Below are 21,921 nucleotides of genomic sequence, written 5' to 3'. Positions count from 1 at the left end.
TTGACTCTATGATTATTGGGAACTTGTTTTTTTTTTTTTAAATGTTTTTTAATTATATTATGTTAGTCACCATACAGTACATCCCTGGTTTCTGAGGTGAAATTCGATGATTCATTAGTTGCGTATAACACCCAGTGCACCATGCAATATGTGCCCTCCTTACTACCCATCACCGGTCTATCCCATTCCCCCACCTCCCTCCCCTCTGAGGCCCTCAGTTTGTTTCTCATAGTCCATAGTCTCTCATGCTTCATTCCCCCTTCTGATTACCCCCCCTTTCTTTATCCCTTTCTTCCCCTACTGATCATCCTAGTTCTTATGTTCCATAGATGAGAGAAATCATATGATAATTGTCTTTCTCTGCTTGACTTATTTCACTTAGCATTATCTCCTCCAGTGATGTCCATGTTGTAGCAAATGTTGAGAACTCGTTCTTTCTGATAGCTGAGTAATATTCCATTGTATATATGGACCACAACTTCTTAATCCAGTCATCTGTTGAAGGGCATCTCGGCTCCTTCCACGATTTAGCTATTGTGGACATTGCTGCTATGAACATTGGGGTGCATATGGCCCTTCTCTTTACTACGTCTGTATCTTTGGGGTAAACACCCAGTAGTGCAATGGGTGTTGACTCTATGAGGCCCTCAGTTTGTTTCTCATAGTCCATAGTCTCTCATGTTTCATTCCCCCTTCTGATTATCCCCCCTTTCTTTATCCCTTTCTTCCCCTACCGATCTTTCTAGTTCTTATGATCCATAGATGAGAAAAATCATATGATAATTGTCTTTCTCTGCTTGACTTATTTCACTTAGCACTATCTCCTTCAGTGTAGTCCATATTGCAGCAAATGTTGAGAATTCGTTCTTTCTGATAGCTGAGTAATATTCCATTGTATATATGGACCACAACTTCTTAATCCAGTCATTATCAGGGAACTTCTGCGAGTTCCCTTCATACATCACCTAATGCATCCTGCAATGCATGCAAAGAAATAACATAATGTTTAATTTGTAATCAACTATAGTACTTCTGAAAAAAAAAGATAAAATACTATTCTTTTGTCTTTTTCATGTTTAAAATACCAATGACTTCCATTATCTAACCCAGAAAAGGCAGATCACAGCCAAAACATGGAAAGAAACAGAAGTTTATGTTGGCTTTTCGTTTTTCTGGTGAGCTAATTAAGGTTTATGGGATTTTAGGGTAATTTTGACTATATACAATTTTGTCTTACATAGAAAGGCCTGAGAACATAGGACTATGAATCCCACCTTCTCTCCCCCTGATCCCGCAGAGTTTTATTACTAAACTCATCATAAGACCTCTTGATATAAGAGATGACCACTCTCCTGTAAGTCACTCACCCTAAGAGCAGGAAGGTCATCATTATCTTCTCTTGCTTTTTCACTGCCTCACCTAATCACTAGGACGATATTCGCAAATCTTTCCTGTGCATCTCCTCCTCTCTGTCCTCACTGAAACAGCCTTAACAGGGTCATTCTCTCTGACCTTAACTATTGTATTTTCTCCTAATTTCTTTCATGATTATAATACTTACTCCATTTAGTTACGAGGATGAATTTTATGTTATACAATATGATAATATTTGCTCCTTGTTTAAAATCAATGCCTTTTATTCTCCCAGTAAATAGCAAAAATGCATTAGCCTTCTTTAAAATGTTTTCCATGATTAGCTTCTATCTCTCACCTGCTTAGCCATCTCAGACCTCCAGTTATAAAGAAGTGTTTACAGTTACCCAATACTCTATACCTTCTCATGTTCCCATGCTTTTGAATACACATAGGACCATGTCAGCTGCTTAAAGTCCACTGGCTTCCCATAGCTCTTAGAATAATTTCCCAAGTTTTAACATAGTCTATTGGCCATAGGGTGTTCCAAACTCTGCTTTTCTGCACTGTGGCATGTCATACCATGTCTCCTCCCAGTATTCCAGATGTTCCAGCCGAGCCTAGACTTACTCACTTTTGAGAGATCACCACCTCAGGGAAGACTTTGCTGAATTCTTTCACTGAGTTAGAGCACCACATACGTCTGCTTTATGGAACTTAAACTATGGCTATAAATTTATATTTATGTTCATATGTTCATTGCTTCCTTCACTAACTGTAAGTTCTATGAAGGCAACAACCTTGTCTTGGTGTTGTTTCTTAGTTTACATACAGTCCTCATTATTTTTTCACTAATATTAGCACAACATCTGGCATGCTGTGGAAGCTCAATAAGTGATAGTTTAATAAATTAATAAATTTTAGCATTCCTTGAGATTTTTTTAAATTTTTTTATTACATTATGTTAATCACCATACGGTACATCCCTGGTTTCTGATGCAAGGTTCGATGATTCATTAGTTGCGTATAACAACCAGTGCACCATGCAATATGTGCCCTCCTTACTACCCATCACCAGTCTATCCCATTCCTCCACACACTCCCCTCTGAAGCGCTCAGTTTGTTTCTCAGAGTCCATAGTCTCCCATGCTCCACTCCCCCTTCTGATTACCCCCTATCTTTATCCCTTTCTTCCCCTACTGATCTTCCTATTTCTTATGTTCCATAGATGAGAGAAATCATATGATAATTGTCTTTCTCTGCTTGACTTATTTCACTTAACATTATCTCCTCCAGTGACGTCCATGTTGCAGCAAATGTTGAGAACTCGTTCTTTCTGATAGCTGAGTAATATTCCATTGTATATATGGACCACAACTTCTTAATCCAGTCATCTGTTGAAGGGCATGTCGGTTCCTTCCATGATATAGGTATTGTGGATAATGCTGCTATGAACATTGGGGTGCATATGGCCCTTCTCTTCACTACATCTGTATCTTTGGATGGGTCATAGGGTAGTGCAATGGCTGGGTCATAGGGTAGCTCAATGGCTGGGTCATAGGGTAGCTCAATTTTTAACTTTTAAGGGACCTCCACACTGTTTTCCAGAGTGGCTGTACCAACCTGCATTCCTACCAACAATGTAGGAGGGATGCCCTTTCTCCACATTCTCTCCAGCAATTGCTGTTTCCTGCCTTGTTGATTTTTGCCATTCTAACTGGCATAAGGTGGTATCTTAGTGTGGTTTTGGTTTGAATTTCCCTGATGGCTAATGATTTTGAACATTTCTTCATGTGTCTGTTACCCATTTGTATGTCCTCATTGGAAAAGTGTCTGTTCATATCTTCTGCCCATTTTATGATTTGTTTATTTGTTTCTCGCGTATTGAGTTTGAGAAGTTCTTTGTAGATCTTGGATACCAGTCTTTTATCTGTAACATCATTTGCAAATATATTCTCCCATTCCGTGGGCTGTCTCTTAGTTTTTTTGACTGTTTCCTTGGCTGTGCAGAAGCTTTTTATCTGATGAAGTCCCACATGTTCATTTTATCTTTTGTTTCTCTTGCCTTTGGAGATGTGTCATGAAAAAGGTTGCTTTGGCCGATGTCGTAGAGGTTGTTGCCTATGTTGTCCTCCAGGATTTTGATGGATTCCTGTCTCACATCGATGTCTTTCGTCCATTTGGAGTTTATTTTTGTGTATGGTGTGAGAGAGTGGTCAAGTTTCATTCTTTTGCATGGAGCTGTCCAATTTTCCCAGCACCATTTATTGAAGAGACTGTCTTTTTTCCACTGAATGTTTTGTCCTGCTTTATCAAAAATTAGTTGCCCAAAGAACCAAGGGTTCATTTCTGGGTTCTCTATTCTGTTCTATTGGTCTATGTGTCTGTTTTTGTGCCAGTATCATGCTGTCTTTGTGATCACAGCTTTGTAGTACAGCTCGAAATCCGGCATTGTGATGCTCCCAGCTTTGTTTTTCCTTTTCAACAGTTCCTTGGCAATTCGGGGCATTTTCTGGTTCCACACAAATTTAAGGACTATTTGTTCCAGTTCTTCGAAAAATGTCATCATATTTTGATCAGGATAGCATTGAAAGTGTAGATTGCATTGGGTAGCATGGAGATTTTAACTATGTTAATTCTTCCGATCCATGAGCATGGAATATTTTTCCATCTTTTTGTGTCTTCCTCAATGTCTTTCAGGAGTGATTTATAGTTTCTAGAATATAGGCCCTTTACGTCTCTGGTTAAGTTAATTCCAAAGTAACGTATAGTTTTTGGTGCTATTGTAAATAGGAAGGATTCTCTAATTTCTCTTTCTTCAGTCTCATTATTCATGTATAGAAATGCAACTGATTTCTGAGCATTGATTTTGTATCCTGCCACATTACTGAATTGCTCTATAACTTCTAATAGTTTGGGATTGGATTCTTTTGGGTTTTCCATATAGAGTATCATGTCATCTGCTAACAGAGAGAGTTTGACTTCTTCTTTGCTGATTTGGATACCTGTTATCTCTTTTTGTTGTCTGATTGCTGTTGCAAGGACTTCTAGTACTATGTTGAATAATAGTGGTGAGAGTGGGCATCCTTGTCGTGTTCCTGATCTTAAGGGAAAGGCTTCCAGCTTTTCCCCGTTGAGAATAATATTTGCTTAGACTTTTCATAGATGGCTTTTATGAGCTTGAGAAATGAACCCTCTATTCCTACACTCTGAAGCGTTTTAATCAGAAAAGCATGCTGTATTTTGTCAAATGCTTTTTCTGCATCTATTGAGAGAATCATATGATTTCTGAATTTTTGTTTCTGAAAAAAATCTAAGACACTGATAAATTTGCAAATGTTGTACCATCCCTGCATCCCAGGGATGAATCCCACTTGGTCATGATGAATAATCCTTTTAATGTACTGTTGGATCCTATTAGCCAGGATCTTGTTGAGGATTTTGGCATCCATATCCATTAGGGAAATCGGTCTGTAATTCTCCTTTTTGATGGGTTCTTTGCCTGGTTTGGGGATCAAGGTAATATTGGCCTCATAGAATGAGTTTGGTAGCTTTCCTTCTGTTTCTATTTTTTGAAATAGCTTTAGGAGAATAGGTATTATTTCTTCTTTGAATGTTTGGTAGAATTCCCCAGGAAAAACATCCAGGCCTAGAGTTTTATTTTTTGGAAGGTTGTTTATCACTGACTCAATTTCTTCATAATTAATTGGCCTGTTTAAAAAATCAATTTCTTCCTGTTTCAGTCTTGGTAGTTTATTGTTTTCCAGGAAGGCCTCCATCTCTTCCATATTGTTTAATTTATTGGCATAAAGCTGTTGATAAAAGTTTCTAATAATCCTTCCAATTTCATTGTTGTTGGTTGTGACCTCTCCTTTTTCATTCATAATTTTATTAATTTGGGTCCTTTCTCTATTCTTTTGGATAAGTCTTGCCAGGGGTCTGTCAATGTTATTAATTCTCTCAAAGAACCAGCTTCTAGCTCTGTTGATCTGCTCTACTGTAGTCCTGGTTTCTAATTCATTGATTTCTGCTCTAATTTTGGTCAACTGCTTCCTCGTGCGTGGATTAGGCCTGTTCCTCTGTTGCTATTCCAGCTTTTTGAGGTAAGAATATAAAAACTACATTTTAGATTTTTCTATTCTTTTGAGTGAGTCTTGGATGGCTATGGATTTCCCCCTTAGGACTGCCTTTGCAGTATCCCATAGGTTTGGGACCGTTGTGTTTTCATTCTCGTTGGTCTCCATAAATTGTTTAAATTGATTTTTGATTTCCTGGTTTATCGAATCATTCTTGAGCAGGATGGTTCTTAGTCTCCAAGTGCTTGAGTTTCTTCCAAATTTTTCCTTGTGGTTGAGTTCCACTTTCAAAGCATTGTGGTCTGAGAATATGCAGGGAATAATTTCAGTCTTTTGGTATTGGTTGAGACCTGTTTTGTGACCCAGAACATGGTCTATTCTTGACAATGTTCCATGGGCATTAGAATAGAATGAGTATTCTTTCGTTCTGGGGTGTAGTGTTCTATATATATCTATGAGGTCAAACTCGTCAAGTATGACATTCAAAGCCTTTTCTTCTTTTCTTAGTTTTCGCAAGGGTGTTCTGTCTATTTCTGATAGTGGGGTATTGAGGTCCCCTACTATTAATGTATTTTTATCTATATGTCTCTTTATTCTGGTTAAGAGTTGGCTTGTGTATCTTGCTGCTCCCCTGTTGGGGGCATATATATTTATAATTGTCATATCCACTTGTTGCATACATCCTTTAAGAATAATATAGTGCCCTTCTGTGTCTCTAACTATTGTCTTTAGTTTAAAATCCAATTTATCTGATATGAGATTTGCTACCCCAGTTTTCTTTTGAGGTCCATTTGCGTGAAAGATGGTATTCCATCCCTTTACTTTCAGTTTGAATGTATCTTTGGGTTCAAAATGAGTCTCTTGTAGACAGAAAATGGATGGGTCATGTCTTTTTATCTAATCTGCAACCCTGTGGTGTATTATGGGAGCATTTAAGCCATTCACATTGAGACTGAATACTGAGAGATATGCTTTTAATGATGCCATGTTGCCAGTAAAGTCTTTGTATCGGTTGTGACTTTCTGTTCTGTATCCCTCTTGGGGCCTTTTTACCTTTATAGAAACCCCCTTAATATCTCTTGTAGGGCTGGTTTCATGGTTACGAAATTGGTTAATGACTGGCGATTCTGGAAGGTCTTTATTTCTCCATCAATTCTGAATTTCAGCCTTGCTGGATAAAGGATCCTTGGCTGCATGTTTTTCTCTGAACGAACTTTAAAAATGCCCCCCCAACCCTTTCTCTCATTCCAGGTCTGTGTAGACAGCTCTGACGTAATTCTGATACCTTTGCCTTGGTACGTGAGAAATTTCTTTGCCCTGGCCACTTTCAATACTGTATCCTTGGATCTAATATTTGTGAATGCACTATGACGTGACGTGGCGTAGGTTTGTCGTGGTTGAGCTTGGGAGGGGTCCTCTCTGCTTCTTGGACAGGAATGTTTGTTTCCCTCGCTAGATTAGGGAAGTTTTCAGCTATAATTTGTTCAAATATCTCTTCTAGACCTCTGTTTTTCTCCACCCCCTCGGGGATGCCGATGATTCTGACATTGGATCGTATCCTTGAGTCAGTAATCTCCCGTAACCTACATTTATCGGCATGGATTTTTTTAAGTCCAGCTTCTATTTTCGCTTTTTCTTCTACTAACCCTTCCTCCAATTCGCTAATACGTTCCTCTGCCTCATTCACCCTGACCATCAGAGCCTCTAGTTTTGACTGCATTTGGCTCATAGAATTTTTAATTTCTGCCATATTTGCTCTCATTTCCTCCCTTAGAGATTCTATATTCTCATTAATATTTTCGTTAATACTTTTTTCAAGTATACACATCATCTTGACCATCCTTACTCTGAATTCCATTTCTGATAATTTGGTTACAGCCATATCCATTAGTTCTGTGGCAGAGGCCACAGACTCATTGTCTTTTCTTTGCTGGGGGGGACTTCTCCTTCTCGTCATTCTGATGAGGAGAGGTTGCAAGGTTGTCCAGAGCCCAAATTATTGACCGGGACCTAGGCCGTGCGCCCTTGTTTTATAGGGATCTTAGGGATGTGTGCTTCTTCTTTAAAGATTTTATTTATTTATGTGGCAGAGAGACAACCAGCGAGAGGGGGAACACAAGCAGGGGAGTGGGAGAGGAAGAAGCAGGATCCCAGCGGAGGAGCCCGATGAGGGACTCCTTTCTGGAGTGCCAGGATCACGTCCTGAGCCTAAGACAGGTGCCCCAGGATGTGGGCTTCTTGATTTTTCAGCCTGCCTTCTGGGGTGGGGCCTGCCATGCCAATACTCAGGCAACCCTGTTTGGGTAGAGTCTCCATGTCCCCTGCGAGTGGGGATGGGGATAGGCATGCTGTGAGCTGGTATTTCCAGGCTTTTGTTCTCTGGCGGCTTTCCCTGGTGCTTTGCTATGCCCCTTCTGAGAGTCAGAGCAGCAGTGGCCGAATCTCAGCCTGTGTCTCAGAACAGAGATATTGCGGACCGTTCTCCACTGATGATCTGGCCACTTTAACTCTGTTACTGTTGGTGCTGCTCAACGCTGCAGTGTCCCAGGACATGTGCCCCACACCAGGCATCCCAGCCCTCACTTCCAGGGCCGTTGTATCTCTGTCCTTTGTGATTCTAACACCGCCAGCTGCCAGCTACCAGCCGCACCCTCCCCCCCCTCCCCCCGTACACTCCCGGAGCTCCCGCTCTCAGTCTGTTTCCAGTGAGCACACCAGAGTTCCAGAGTTCTGTGAGAAGTCTGGTGGCCCGAGCTCCCGGCTCATGGTCTCAGTCTGCTGTCTCGCGGGTGCCCTCCGGGAGTCCGCCTGCTCCCCAGTGCAGGTGGGTACCACTTCCCGGCACCCGAACCTGGCGGCTCCCTCCCCCTTCTGTTTATCTTCCGATATCTGTGCACGGTTTCCCGGCTCCCCGCTTCGTACCTCAATACTCAGCGCTGGAGGTGTTCATTTGTAGAGATCCAGATGTATCTACCTGCGTCTCAGGCTGATTCCATGGATGTTCAGGCTGGTCTGGTACCTATCCACCTCGACTCAGGGGACCAGCTGAAAAAGGGGTCCCTTACTCCTCCGCCATCTTAACCCTTCTTCCTTGAGATTTTTATGCTTGAAACATAAACATTTCAGGAGTGAATGAATTAGTCATGGTATCTGGATGCTAAGGTATAGAGACTTGTATAACCTGGACCTTACCTACTTCACTTATCAACATTCATTTTGATTTGTGTAATTGTAGAAACTTGATTTTCTTGTTCCTTGTAACATGGAGTACCCTCTCCCAGAGCCATCAAAGCAAAGGGGAAAAGGATATGATCACTGCTATGATGCTTCCATACACCTACTCTTACTCCTTCTCTACTTCTTTTCCCTTTCCCCCTTACCTAGCTTAGCTAACTGTCTAGCAGATTTGACCACTCAACCAATTAGATGAGACAAAATAAGACAAGGAAGCATAAACCAAAACCAGAAAAGAAGCTTCAAGGGCTTCAGGAGTGAGGAGTTTGGGCTTGGGCAGAATCAACCTAGGTCTCCTCTTAAGGCACTGGGATGGAGCAGTAGCAGAGACCAGAGCTTTAAGTTCTGAGACCTTAACTCTTACTTGCTTGTCTGCATGTTGTATTAACCTTATACAGAAAATGGGTTTGTACTCATATTTTGCCTTTGAATTTGCAGATAAAAGTGAAAACAAACAAACAAACAAACACATATCATATTTCCATTGGTTGGGGAATGGGTGAGTGAGGAAATGCCAGCAGAACATTAGCCCCTTGGCAGGCTGGCCTTAGCTTCTGAGGAACACCTGTGCAAGCCTGAGCATTGTGACAATCATCTCTGTTTCTTTAAATTTGTGTTTGCTGTTCCTTAGATGTACTGTAGATATAAATAACTTTTGTTCTTTCTTTCTGTGGTTTAGTGTCACATAAATTCTTCCTTGGCTGACTCACCACTCTTCAGGTAACTTCTTATCTAGTTATGACAGATCCATCACGTGCTCCCTTTTCCTCCTTAACTTTTCTTTCCAACATTTATCCTCCAGCTTGTATCTTGATATCCATCTAGCCCACACTAGAAACATCAGTCATCCTTGGTCTCCATTTTGTTCTATTTTCAGTCATCCTACCTCTTAATCACACTGGACTGTGTTTCCTTACTCAGTCCTTCCTACTCAGTCCTTCCCAATCACTTACGTGATGTTAATATATTCTAACTTGACCCTGAGCTGTAATTCAGGAGCAGGTCTGTCTCATTTATGACATATTGTTTGTTTCTAGGCAGGTGCTTGGTACAGACTAACTGCTCAATACATATTGTTTCACTAACTGATGTGTCTGCCTTTTACTGGGCTCTATCCCTTCTAGTCCATCTTTCATTGTGCTCTTTCACATCTGTATCAGTCAGAGCTCTCTAGGGAAACAGAACCAATAGGGGAAATATGTATCTATATACCTATATCTATATCTATACATCTATATCTATATCTATCTATCTCTACATATATATGTAAAATATAGTAGTCAATATATATCTCATATCATATTTGTTTTATGATAGGGATTAGCACAATGGTTTTAGAGGCCAAGAAATCCCACAATCTGCCATCTGCAACCTGGAGGAGCAGGAAAGCCAATAGTGCAAATCAGTCTGCATTTGTAGGGCTGAGAATCAGGGTCTGCATAAGTCCCAGAGTCTGAAGGCCCTAGAATAAGGAACTTTGATATCTAAGGGCAGGAAAAGATGGATATCTAAGCTGAACAAGAAAGAGAGGGATTTGTTCTTCCTTCACCCATTTGTTCTACTTTGGCCCTCAACACACTGAGTGATGTCCACCCACACTGGTGAGGACTCTTTCTTTATTCAGTCTTCTGAAACAAGTTCTAATTTCTTCCAGAAATACCCTTACAGACATGACCAGAAATAATGTCTTACCACCTCTCTGGACATCCTTAGTCCACTTAAGTTGACACATGAAATTAGCCCTCCAACAACCTTCAATTACTTCCCATCACGTAAAGAGCAAAGCCCGTTCTCCCTAAAATAGATGTATAAAGCTTTCAATCATTTAACCATAGCTTCATTTTACGTTCTCACCTTATACCACTTTTTACATGAATTCTCCAGTTCAAACACCAAAAACTTTGTTGTTCTTGTTCTGAATACAGGGGGAAAATGTATTATGATTTCTCTCTCTCTTCCTTGCAGATGCTATTTTTTTCTGCTTCTTTTCCCCTTTCATTTCCCTGACTTCTTCATGAAGGATAAAAATCTACTCATCTTTAAGACACAGTTCATAGTTCATGTCAATCCCTTGAGCAAACCTTCCATGACCCACCCTCCTGAGTATTCTCAGTGTTGTCACTGAAACCCACAGTTCTATGTCCACTTCCCTTGTAGAAACTAACATAATGTGTTATTTTCTTATATGATTACTATTTGTCTTTTCCAAAAGATTGCAATAAATGAGTTTGATTCATTTTCTATATCACTCTCCCCTGATTACCCAAGTTGACTTGTCACTCCTGTGTGCCATATTGTGACAATATTTTAACTTCTTAATTTTTTCCCCTCTCAGATCTCCATTTTCAGTGAAAGATCACCATTCTTTAGTGACAGAGACACTAAACAAGAGTAACAGGATGTTAAAACTGTTAGTTTTAGTTTCCTCTGATGTTTCTAAGTACTCAATATTTGGTAAAAGAGAGTCTAAAGATCCTATCTCCTGAGTCACTGTGTATCTTGGGCCATGAAAGAGACTAAAACTTTTTTTTTTCAGCTTACACCTGGAACCCAAGGATAAGCTATGAAGAGGAGGTGAAAGGGATAGAATTATTTTGGAGGTTTACATGTAACATGTGCATCCCTACCTCTAGAAGAGGAGGAGAAGGTAAATTTCCCATGACCATTATCAACAGAACCTTGCAGATAACTGAATAGAGGTTTTCCAGCATGTGTGGGGCATAGGGATGGGAATCTAATTCTCACAAGGAGGGATCTAAAAGTGAGAGGTCTGGAGATGGCCCTATTTTTGAATGAAGGAAGGTGGTTCTGTGGCAGAAAATTAGACTTCCCCATGGCAGGGGAAGGGACTTTCTCCAAGAATAGTGTGGAATCACATCCAAGAGGACTTCTGGGAAAGATGAAGGGACAGCCTAAGAGAGATGACCTAGAGAAGCCTGGGGGAATGAAGCAGTAAAAAGTATCAGAGTATGCTACCACAAAACATGCCAATGTGGTATATGGATTCTTTTGAACTGAAGGTAATTAAGATACAGCAGATTCAGGAAAAACTCTCTGCTCTCCCTTTCTGTCTAAAAGCAAGGCATACATTTCCCTTTGTAAAGGCAACACAAATTTGTAAAGGTGACTCCCTCACCCATACCAGAAATAGGAGGGAGATACTTATTCACTTATGAATGGAGAAGACACCAACTTGATTCTACATAAAAAAATCTTACTAAATAGTGAGATTTCTAAGATAGCACAAGAGTAGGAGACCCTCGTTTCATCTGGTCCCTTGAATTTAACTTGATATCTATCAGATCATTCTGAACACCTGTGAACTCAACCTGGGATTTAAGAATTGTTGCAATTCTACAAATAGAAAAGTGACCACTTTTTGCAAGGTAGGAGGTGTGAAGAAGTGAATCTGAGGTGATATATCAGAAGATAAACCATGGGGTTGTGGTTTAAGCTGACCACAGGAAAGTGATAAAACAGCAGAGTGCAAAATCATAACTTTTAGAAGTTTACTCCAGTGAGGGACATTCCTGCCTGAAAGGTGCTCAGGTGGCCAAGTGGGGCAGAATTCTAGGTGGGACAGTGTAGTCTGAGGGTCACAGGAATATTGGGGGTGACAGAGTTCCCAAGCCTTGGAGCAGGGAAGCTGTCTACAATCAGCAAGACTGGAAGTAGGTTCTCAGCTCAGTGTTGCCATAAACTGTGAACCTCAGCATGATCACCAGCTGCTCTCCAATCAGGGGACCAGCAAGTGGCAGAATTTCAGTGAGACACCCCCCCTCTTCTTCCCCCAAGAGGATCGGCTTGGGAGTGCACCAGAGTCTGTAGAGTTTGATGCACACAAAAGTGACTGACTGCTTTTCCCTGAGGGTGCCCTGAAGAGTAGGGGCCCCAATCTTTCAGATTTGGGGTTGGAGATAGGGGTGCCACCATTTTTATTTTTTCATCCTCTAAAGCAGCAGAGAAAGCCTTCAGGGAACAAAAGCCACATAGAGCAACCTGAAGCAGCTTACACTGAGCCTGGGCCCCTGACAAGTGGTGTGCAACTCCGCCCAGGCAAACACGCCTGAGAATCAGTGCAACAGGCCCCTCTCCCAAAAGACCAGCAGGAACATCAGGCTAATACCAAGTTTATGTATCACACAGAACTGAAATCTCCTGTGTTAGGGAAAAATAGTATATAGAATTCAAGTTTTTTTCTCATTATTCCTTAGTCTTTCAGTTTAAAATTTTTTCCCTTTTTTCTTTTTCTCCTTTCAACTAGTTTCTTATTTTATCAACTCTTTTCTTAGTCTTTTTTAAATCATCATTTTTACATTTATATTTTATAGATATATTCTTCATTTTGGCTTCCTTCCACTGTGTTGAAATATATATATATATATATATATATATATATATATATATATATATATATATACATATGTATACACACACACTAAATATATATACACACACTAAATACATATATTTAGTATATATATATATATATATATATATATATATATATATATATATGTTTTTCTTTCTTTACAATTTTGGGATCTAGTGTCTCCTAACAGACCAAAATACACCCTGGACCAAGTGTATCACCCCATTATGTCCACCTCTTAGATTATATTCTCTCTTTCTTCCCTTTTTGTTTTTTGTTTTCTTTTTTGGTTTCTAATCTCTTTGGATTTGTCTAGAGTATATTTTGCTGGGGTCGTGGTTGATATTTTTGATTTTGTTCCCTCATTCATCTATTCTTCTCTGGACAAAACGACTAGAAGAAGAAATTCACAACAAAAAGAATCAGAGGGAATACTTTCTGCCACAGATTTAATCAATATGAACATAAGTAAGATGCCTGAACTAGAATTCAGAATAATGATTATAAAGATACTAGCTGAGCTTGAAAAAAAGCATAAAAGATACTAGAGAATCCCTTAGTGCTGAAATAAAATAACCCAAATTAGTCAGGCTGAAATTAAAAATGCTTTAAGTGAGATGCAGGCCAAAATGGACACTCCAATGGTTAGGGTAAATGAGGCAGAAGAGAGAGTCGGTGACACAGAAGACAAAATAATGGAAAGTAAAGAAGCTAAGGAAAAGAGAGAAAAACAGCTACTGAATCATGTGGGGAGGCTTTGACATATAAGTGATACCATAAAAGGAAACAATATTAAAATAATTGGGGTCCCAGAGGAAGGGGGGGGGCAGAAGGTATATTTGAGCAAATCATAGCTGAGGATTTCCCTAATCTGGGGAAGGAAACAGGTTCAGGAGGCACAGACACCCCCCCCAATCTATAAAAGTAGATCAACACTGTGACATATAATAGTGAAGCTTGCAAATTTCATAGATAAAGAGAAAATCCTGAAAGCAGCTCAAAACAAGAGGTCCTTAATGTACAAGAGTAGAAACATTAGACTGGCAGCAAAACTATCCACAGAGACCTGGCAGGCCAGAAAGGACTGACATGATATATTCAGGGTACTAAATGAGAAAAACATGCAGCCAAGAATACTTTATCCAGCAAGTCTGTCATTCAGAATGGAAGGAGAAATAAAGAGCTTCCAGAACAAACAGATATTAAAAGAAATTGTGATCACTAAAGTAGCCCTGCAGGAAATATAAAGGGGATCTTAAAAGTGAAGAGAGAACCAAAAATTAACATATACCAAAAAGGAACAGAGACAATATACAGAAACAGTGACATTACAGGTAATACAATGTCACTAAACTCATATCTTTGAATAGTTACTCTAAATGTAAATGGACTAAATGTCCCAATCAAAAGACATAGGGTATCAGATTAGATAAAAAAGCAAGACGCATCCATATGCTGTCTACAATACACTCATTTTGGACCCAAAGTCCCCTCCAGATTGAAAGTGAGGGGGTGGAGAACTATTTACTGTGTTAATGGACATCAAAAGAATCACTCCTACATTGTTGGTGGGAATGCAAGTTGGTACAGCCTCTTTGGAAAACAGTGTGGACGTCCCTTGAAAAGTTAAAAATAGAGCTACCCTATGATCCAGCCATTGCACTACTGGGTATTTACCCCAAAGATACAGACGTAGTGAAGAGAAGGGCCATATGCACCCCAATGTTCATAGCAGCATTGTCCACAATAGCTAAATCGTGGAAGGAGCTGAGATGCCCTTCAACAGATGACTGGATTAAGAAGTTGTGGTCCATATATACAATGGAATATTACTCAGCTATCAGAAAGAACGAGTTCTCAACATTTGCTGCAACATGGACGGCACTGGTGGAGATAATGCTAAGTGAAATAAGTCAAGCAGAGAAAGACAATTATCATATGGTTTCTCTCATCTATGGAACATAAGAGCTAGGAAGATCGGTGAGAGAAGAAAGGGATAAAGAAAGGGGGTACAGGGGCGCCTGGGTGGCACAGCGGTTAAGCGTCTGCCTTCAGCTCAGGGCGCGATCCCGGAGTTCGGGATCGAGCCCCACATCAGGCTCTTCCGCTATGAGCCTGCTTCTTCCTCTCCCACTCCCCCTGCTTGTGTTCCCTCTCTCGCTGGCTGTCTCTCTCTCTGTCGAATAAATAAATAAAAAATCTTTAAAAAAAAAAGAAAGGGGGATACAAAGATACAGATGTAGTAAAGAGAAGGGCCATATGCACCCCAATGTTCATAGCAGCAATGTCCACAATAGCTAAATCGTGGAAGGAGCCGAGATGCCCTTCAACAGATGACTGGATTAAGAAGCTGTGGTCCATCTATACAATGGAATATTACTCAGCTATCAGAAAGAACGAATTCTCAACATTTGCTACAACATGGACAGCACTGGAAGAGATAATGCTAAGTGAAATAAGTCAAGCAGAGAAAGACAACTATCATATGATTTCTCTCATCTATGGAACGTAAGAACTAGGATGATCAGTAGGGGAAGAAAGGGATAAAGAAAGGGGGAGTAATCAGAAGGGGGAATGAAACATGAGAGACTATGGACTATGAGAAACAAACTGAGGGCCTCAGAGGGGAGGGGGGTGGGGGAATAGGATAGACCGGTGATGGGTAGTAAGGAGTGCACGTATTACATGTTGCACTGGGTGTTATACGCAACTAATGAATCATCGAGCCTTACATTGGAAACCAGGGATGTACTGTATGGTGACTAACATAATATAATAAAAAATCATTAAAAAAAATAAAAAAATAAAAAAAATAAAAAAAGGAAAGGGGTGGTAATCCGAAGGGGGAATGAAGCATGAGAGACTATGGACTCTGAGAAACAAACTCAGGGCTTCAAAGGGGAGGGCATTGGGGGAATGGGATAGGCTGGTGATGGGTATTAAGGAGGGCAGGTATTGCATGGTGCACTGGTTGTTATATGCAACCAATGAATCATCGAACTTTACATCAAAAACCAGGGATGTACTGTATGGTGACTAACATTATATAATAAAAAATATTATTATAATAAAAAAAGAATAATGAGACAGAAAAAAAGAAAGCTGGAGTAGCCATCCTTATATCAGACAAATTATATTTTAAATCAATGACTGTAGTAAGGAATGAAGAGGGACACAATATCCTATGTAAAGGGCCTATCCAACAAGATGATTTAACAATTATAAATATTTGTGCTTCTAACTTGGGAACAGCTAATTATATAAACCAATTAATAACAAAATTAAAGAAACACATTGATAATAATACAATAATAGCAGGGGACTTTAACACCCCACTCAGCAATGGACAGATCATCTATGTAGAAGATCAACAAGGCAACAAGGGCTTTGAATGACACATTGGACCAGAGGGACTTCACATATATACAGAGCATTCCATCCTAATGCAACAGAATACACATTCTTCTTGAGTGAACATGGAACATTCTCCAGAATAGATCACATACTGGGTCACAAATCAGGTATAAACCAGTACAAAATGATTGGTATTATTCCCTGCACATATTCAAACCACAATGCTTTGAACCTTGAACTCAATCACAAGAGGAAATTTGGAAGGAACTTAGATACTTGGAGGTTAAAGAGCATCCTACTAAAGAATGAATGGGTCAAGTGGGAAATTTAAGATTCAAAAAATCATGGAAACAAATAAAAATGGAAATACAACTATTCAAACCTTTGGGATGCAGCAAAGGCAGTCCTAAGAGGGAAGTGCACAGCAATACAAGCCTTTCTCAAGAAACAAGAAAGGTTTCAAATAACCTAACCATACACCCGAAGGAGCTGGAGTGAGAACAGCAAATAAAGCCTAAATCAAGCAGGAGATGAGAAATGATAAAGATCAGAGCTGAAATCAATGAAATAGAAACCAAAAACAGTAGAACAGATCAACAAAACTAGGATCTGCTTCTTGGAAAGAATTAATAAGATCTAAAAACCCCTCAAAATCCTGGAGGGCAACATAGGCAACAACCTCTACGACATCAGCCACAGGAACCTTTTTCATGACACATCTCCAAAGGCAAGAGAAACAAAAGATAAAATGAACATGTGGGACTTCGTCAACATAAAAAGCTTCTGCATAGGCAAGGAAACAATAAAAAAAAACTAAGAGGCAGCCCACAGAATGGGAGAATATATTTGCAAATGATGCTACAGATAAAAGACTGGTATCCAAGATCTACAAAGAACTTCTCAAACTCAATACATGAGAAACAAATAAATCATAAAATGGGCAGAAGATATGAACAGACACTTTTCCAATGAGGACATACAAATGGCTCACAGACACATGAAAAAATATTCAACATCATTGGCCATCAGGGAAATTCAAATCAAAACCACACTAAGATACAACCTTATGCCAGTTAGAATGGCAAAAATCAGCAAGGCAGGAAACAGTGATTGCTGGAGAGGATGTGGAGAAAGGGGATCTAAAAATTTATGGAGACCAACGAGAGTGAAAACACAATGGTCCAAAACCTATGGGATACTGCAAAGGCAGTCCTAAGGGGGAAATATATAGCCATCCAAGCCTCACTCAAAAGAATAGAAAAATCTAAAGTGCAGTTTTTATATTCTCACCTCAAGAAGCTGGAACAGCAACAGAAGGACAGGCCTAATCTACGCATGAGGAAGCAGTTGACCAAAATTAGCAGAAATCAATCAATCAGAAACCAGGAGTACAGTAGAGGAGATCAACAGGACTAGAAGCTGGTTCTTTGAGAGAATCAATAAAATTGACAGACCACTGGCAAGACTTATCCAAAAGAATAGAGAAAGCACACAAATTAATAAAATTATGAATGAAAAAGGAGAGGTCACAACCAACACCAATGAAATTGGAAGGATTATTAGAAACTTTCATCAATAGCTATATGCCAATAAATTAAGCAACCTGGAAGAGATGGAGGCCTTCCTGGAAACCAATAAACTACCAAGGCTGAAACAGGAAGAAATTGATTTTTTAAACAGGCCAATTAAACATGAAGAGATTGAGTCTGTGATAAACAACCTTCCAATTAACAAAACTCCAGGCCCGGATGGTTTTCCTGGGGAATTCTACCAAACACTCAAAGAATAAATAATACCTATTCTCCTAAAGCTATTTCAAAAAATAGAAACAGAAGGAAAGCTACCAAACTCATTCTATGAGGCTAATATTACCTTGATTCCCAAACAAGGCAAAGACCCCATCAAAAAGGAGAATTACAGACCGATTTCCCTAATGAATATGGACGTCAAAATTCTCAACAAGGCCTGGCTAATAGAATCCAACAGTACATTAAAAGGATTATCCATCATGACCAAGTGGGATTCATCCCTGGGATGCAAGCATGGTTCAACATTCACAAATCGATCGGGGTCTTAGATTCTATCCAGAAAGAAAAATTCAGAAGTCATATGATTCTCTCAATAGATGTAGAAAAAGCATTTGACAAAATAGAGCATCCTTTCCTGATTAAAACCCTTCAGAGTGTAGGGATAGACAGTACATTCCTCAATCTCATAAAAACCATCTATGAAAAGTCTACAGCAAATATCATTCTCAATGGGGAAAAGCTGGAAGCCTTTCCTTTAAGATCAGGAACACGACAAGGATGCCCACTCTCGCCATTATTATTCAACATAGTACTAGAAGTCCTTGCAGCAGCAATCAGAAAACAAAAAGTGATAAAAGTTATCCAAATCGGCAAAGAAGTCAAAATGTCTCTCTTTGCAGATACATGATACTCTATATGGAAAACCCAATAGAATCTATGCCCAAACTATTAGAAGTTATAGAGCAATTCAGTCATGTGGCGGAATACAAAATCAATGCTCAGAAATCAGTTGCATTTCTATACACAAACAATAAGACTGAAGAAAGAGAAATTAGGGAATCCATTCCATTTACAATAGCACCAAAAACCATCCGTTACCTTGGAATTAACTTAACCAGAGATGTAAAGGATCTATATTCTAGAAATTATAAATCACTCTTGAAAGACATTGAGGAAGACACAAAAAGATGGAGAAATATTCCATGCTCATGGATCAGAAGAATTAACATAGTTAAAATATCCATGCTACCCAGAGCAATCTACACTTTCAATGCTATCCCGATCAAAATACCGATGACATTTTTCGAAGAACTGGAAGAAATAGTCCGTGAAGTTGTGTGGAACCAGAAAAGGCCCTGAATCGCCAATGAACTGTTGGAAAGGAAAAACAAAACTGGGGGCATCACAAAGCCGGATTTTGAGCTGTACTACAAAGCTGTGATCACAAAGACAGCATGGTACTGGCACAAAAACAGACACATAGACCAATAGAACAGAATAGAGAACCCAGAAATAGACCCTCGGCTCTTTGGGCAACTAATCTTTGATAAAGCAGGAAAAAACATCCGGTGGAAAAAAGAGAGTCTCTTCAATAAATGGTTCTGGGAAAATTGGACAGCTCCATGCAAAAGAATGAAACTTGACCACTCTCTCACACCATGCACAAAGATAAACTCCAAATGGATGAAAGACCTCGATGTGAGACAGGAATCCATCAAAATCCTAGAGGAGAACATAGGCAGCACCCTCTATGACATCGGCCAAAGCAGCCTTTTTCTTGACACATCTCCAAAGGCAAGAGAAACAGAAGAAAAAATGAACTTGTGGGACTTCATCAAGATAAAAAGCTCTGCACAGCCAAGGAAACAGTCAAAAAAACTAAGAGGCAGCCCACGGAATGGGCGAATATATTTGCAAATGATGCTACAGATAAAAGACTGGTATCCAAGATCTACAAAGAACTTCTCAAACTCAATACGCGAGAAACAAATAAACAAATCATAAACCGGGTAGAAGAGATGAATAGACACTTTTCCAATGAAGACATACAAATGGCTAACAGACACATGAAAAAATGTTCAAAATCATTAGCCATCAGGGAAATTCAAATCAAAACCACACTAAGATAACACCTTAGGCCAGTTAGAATGGCAAAAATTGACAAGGCAAGAAACAACAATAGATGGAGAGGATGTGCAGAAAGGGGATCCCTCCTACATTGTTGGTGGGAATGCAAGTTGGTACAGCCACTCTGGAAAACAGTGTGGAGGTCCCTTAAAAAGTTAAAAATGGAGCTACCCTATGACCCAGCCATTGCACTACTGGGTATTGACCCCAAAGATACAGACGTAGTGAAGAGAAGGGTCATATTCACCCCAATGTTCATAACAGCATTGTCCACAATAGCTAAATCGTGGAAGGAACCAAGATGCCCTTCAACAGATGACTGGATTAAAAAGTTGTGGTCCATATATACAATGGAATATTACTCAGCTATCAAAAAGAACGATTTCTCAACATTTGCTGCAACATGGACAGCACTGGAGGAGATAATGCTGAGTGAAATAAGTCAAGCAGAGAAAGACAATTATCATATGATTTCTCTCATAAATGTAACATAAGAACTAGGAAGATCGGTAGGGGAAGAAAGGGATAAAGAAAGGGGGGGGTAATCAGAAGGGGGAATGAAGCATGAGAGACTATGGACTCTGAGAAACAAACTGAGGGCTTCAGAGGGGAGAGGGTTGGGGGAATGGGATAGACTGGTGATGGGTAATAAGGAGGGCACATATTGCATGGTGCACTGGGTGTTATACGCAACTAATGAATCATCGAACCTTGCATCAGAAACCAGGGATGTACTGTATGGTGACTAACATAATATAAAAAAAAACATTAAAATAAAAAAAGTTGTGATGTATATATACATGGAACTGTACTTTGCCTTCAGAAAGGATGAAATCTTACTATTTACTTTGACATGGATAGACCTGGAGGGTATTATGCTGAGTAAATAAGTGAATCAAAGAAAAGCAATTATCATATGGTTTCACTCATATAAAGAATATAAGAAACAGTGTAGAGGATCATAGGGGAAGGGAGGGGAAAATGGAATGGGAAGAAATGAGAGAGGGAGAGTAAGCATGAGAGACTCTTAACTATGGAAAGGAAAGTGAGGGTTGCTGGACGGGAGGTGGGTGGGGGGATGGGGTAACTGGGCGATGGGCATTAAGGAGGCCATGTGATGTGTAGAGCACTGGGTGTTATATGCACCTGATGAATTACTGAACTCTTCATCTGAAACTAATGATGTTCTATATGTTGGCTAATTGAGTTTTTTTTTAAAAAACTTATTATATAATCCTTCTCTTTCATTAGTGTCCTCCATTTCTTCTTCCCACAATTTATGACCCCAAGGAGCCCAACTCCCCCATCTTTTTTTAATTCCTCCCTAATTTATCACCTTTCCCCCTTTGTTAAGATAGTATATAAGCCCCAAATTCTAACTACTACATTTCTTTGTCAATTCCTGTGCATATGTCCAGAATTAAATCTGTTTTTTTTTCCTCTTGCTAATATGTCTTTTCTAGTTTAATTCATAGACTTCATGTAAGAGATATAAGATAGTAGAGGATGGTTTCTTCCTCCCTAAGGACAGTCAAAAGTGGCCCATTTGCAGAGTCTATATGTGAAAACCTATGAAATTCTGATGACAGAATTAAATAACTAAATGTATGGAGAGATATTCAATGTTAATGGCTTGGAAGATTCTAAATTGCCAAGATGTCAGTTCTTTCCAACTTGATCTATAGATTCAGTGTAACACTAATCAAAATCCCAGCAAGCTACTGGGTAGATATTGACAAGCTGATTTTGAATTTTATGTGGAAAGATCAAAGACTCAGAATAGCCATTCTGAAAGAGAATAACAAAATCTGAGGAGCTGTACTACTCAATTACAAGACTTACTATAAAACTTTAGTAATGAAGACATCATGTTATT

This window comes from Ursus americanus, chromosome 22 (genome assembly GCF_024610735.1).
Source record: "Ursus americanus isolate L20-20 chromosome 22, mUrsAme1.1.p, whole genome shotgun sequence".
Taxonomy (NCBI): Eukaryota; Metazoa; Chordata; class Mammalia; order Carnivora; family Ursidae; genus Ursus; species Ursus americanus.
Note: the sequence above shows the minus strand (reverse complement) of the source record.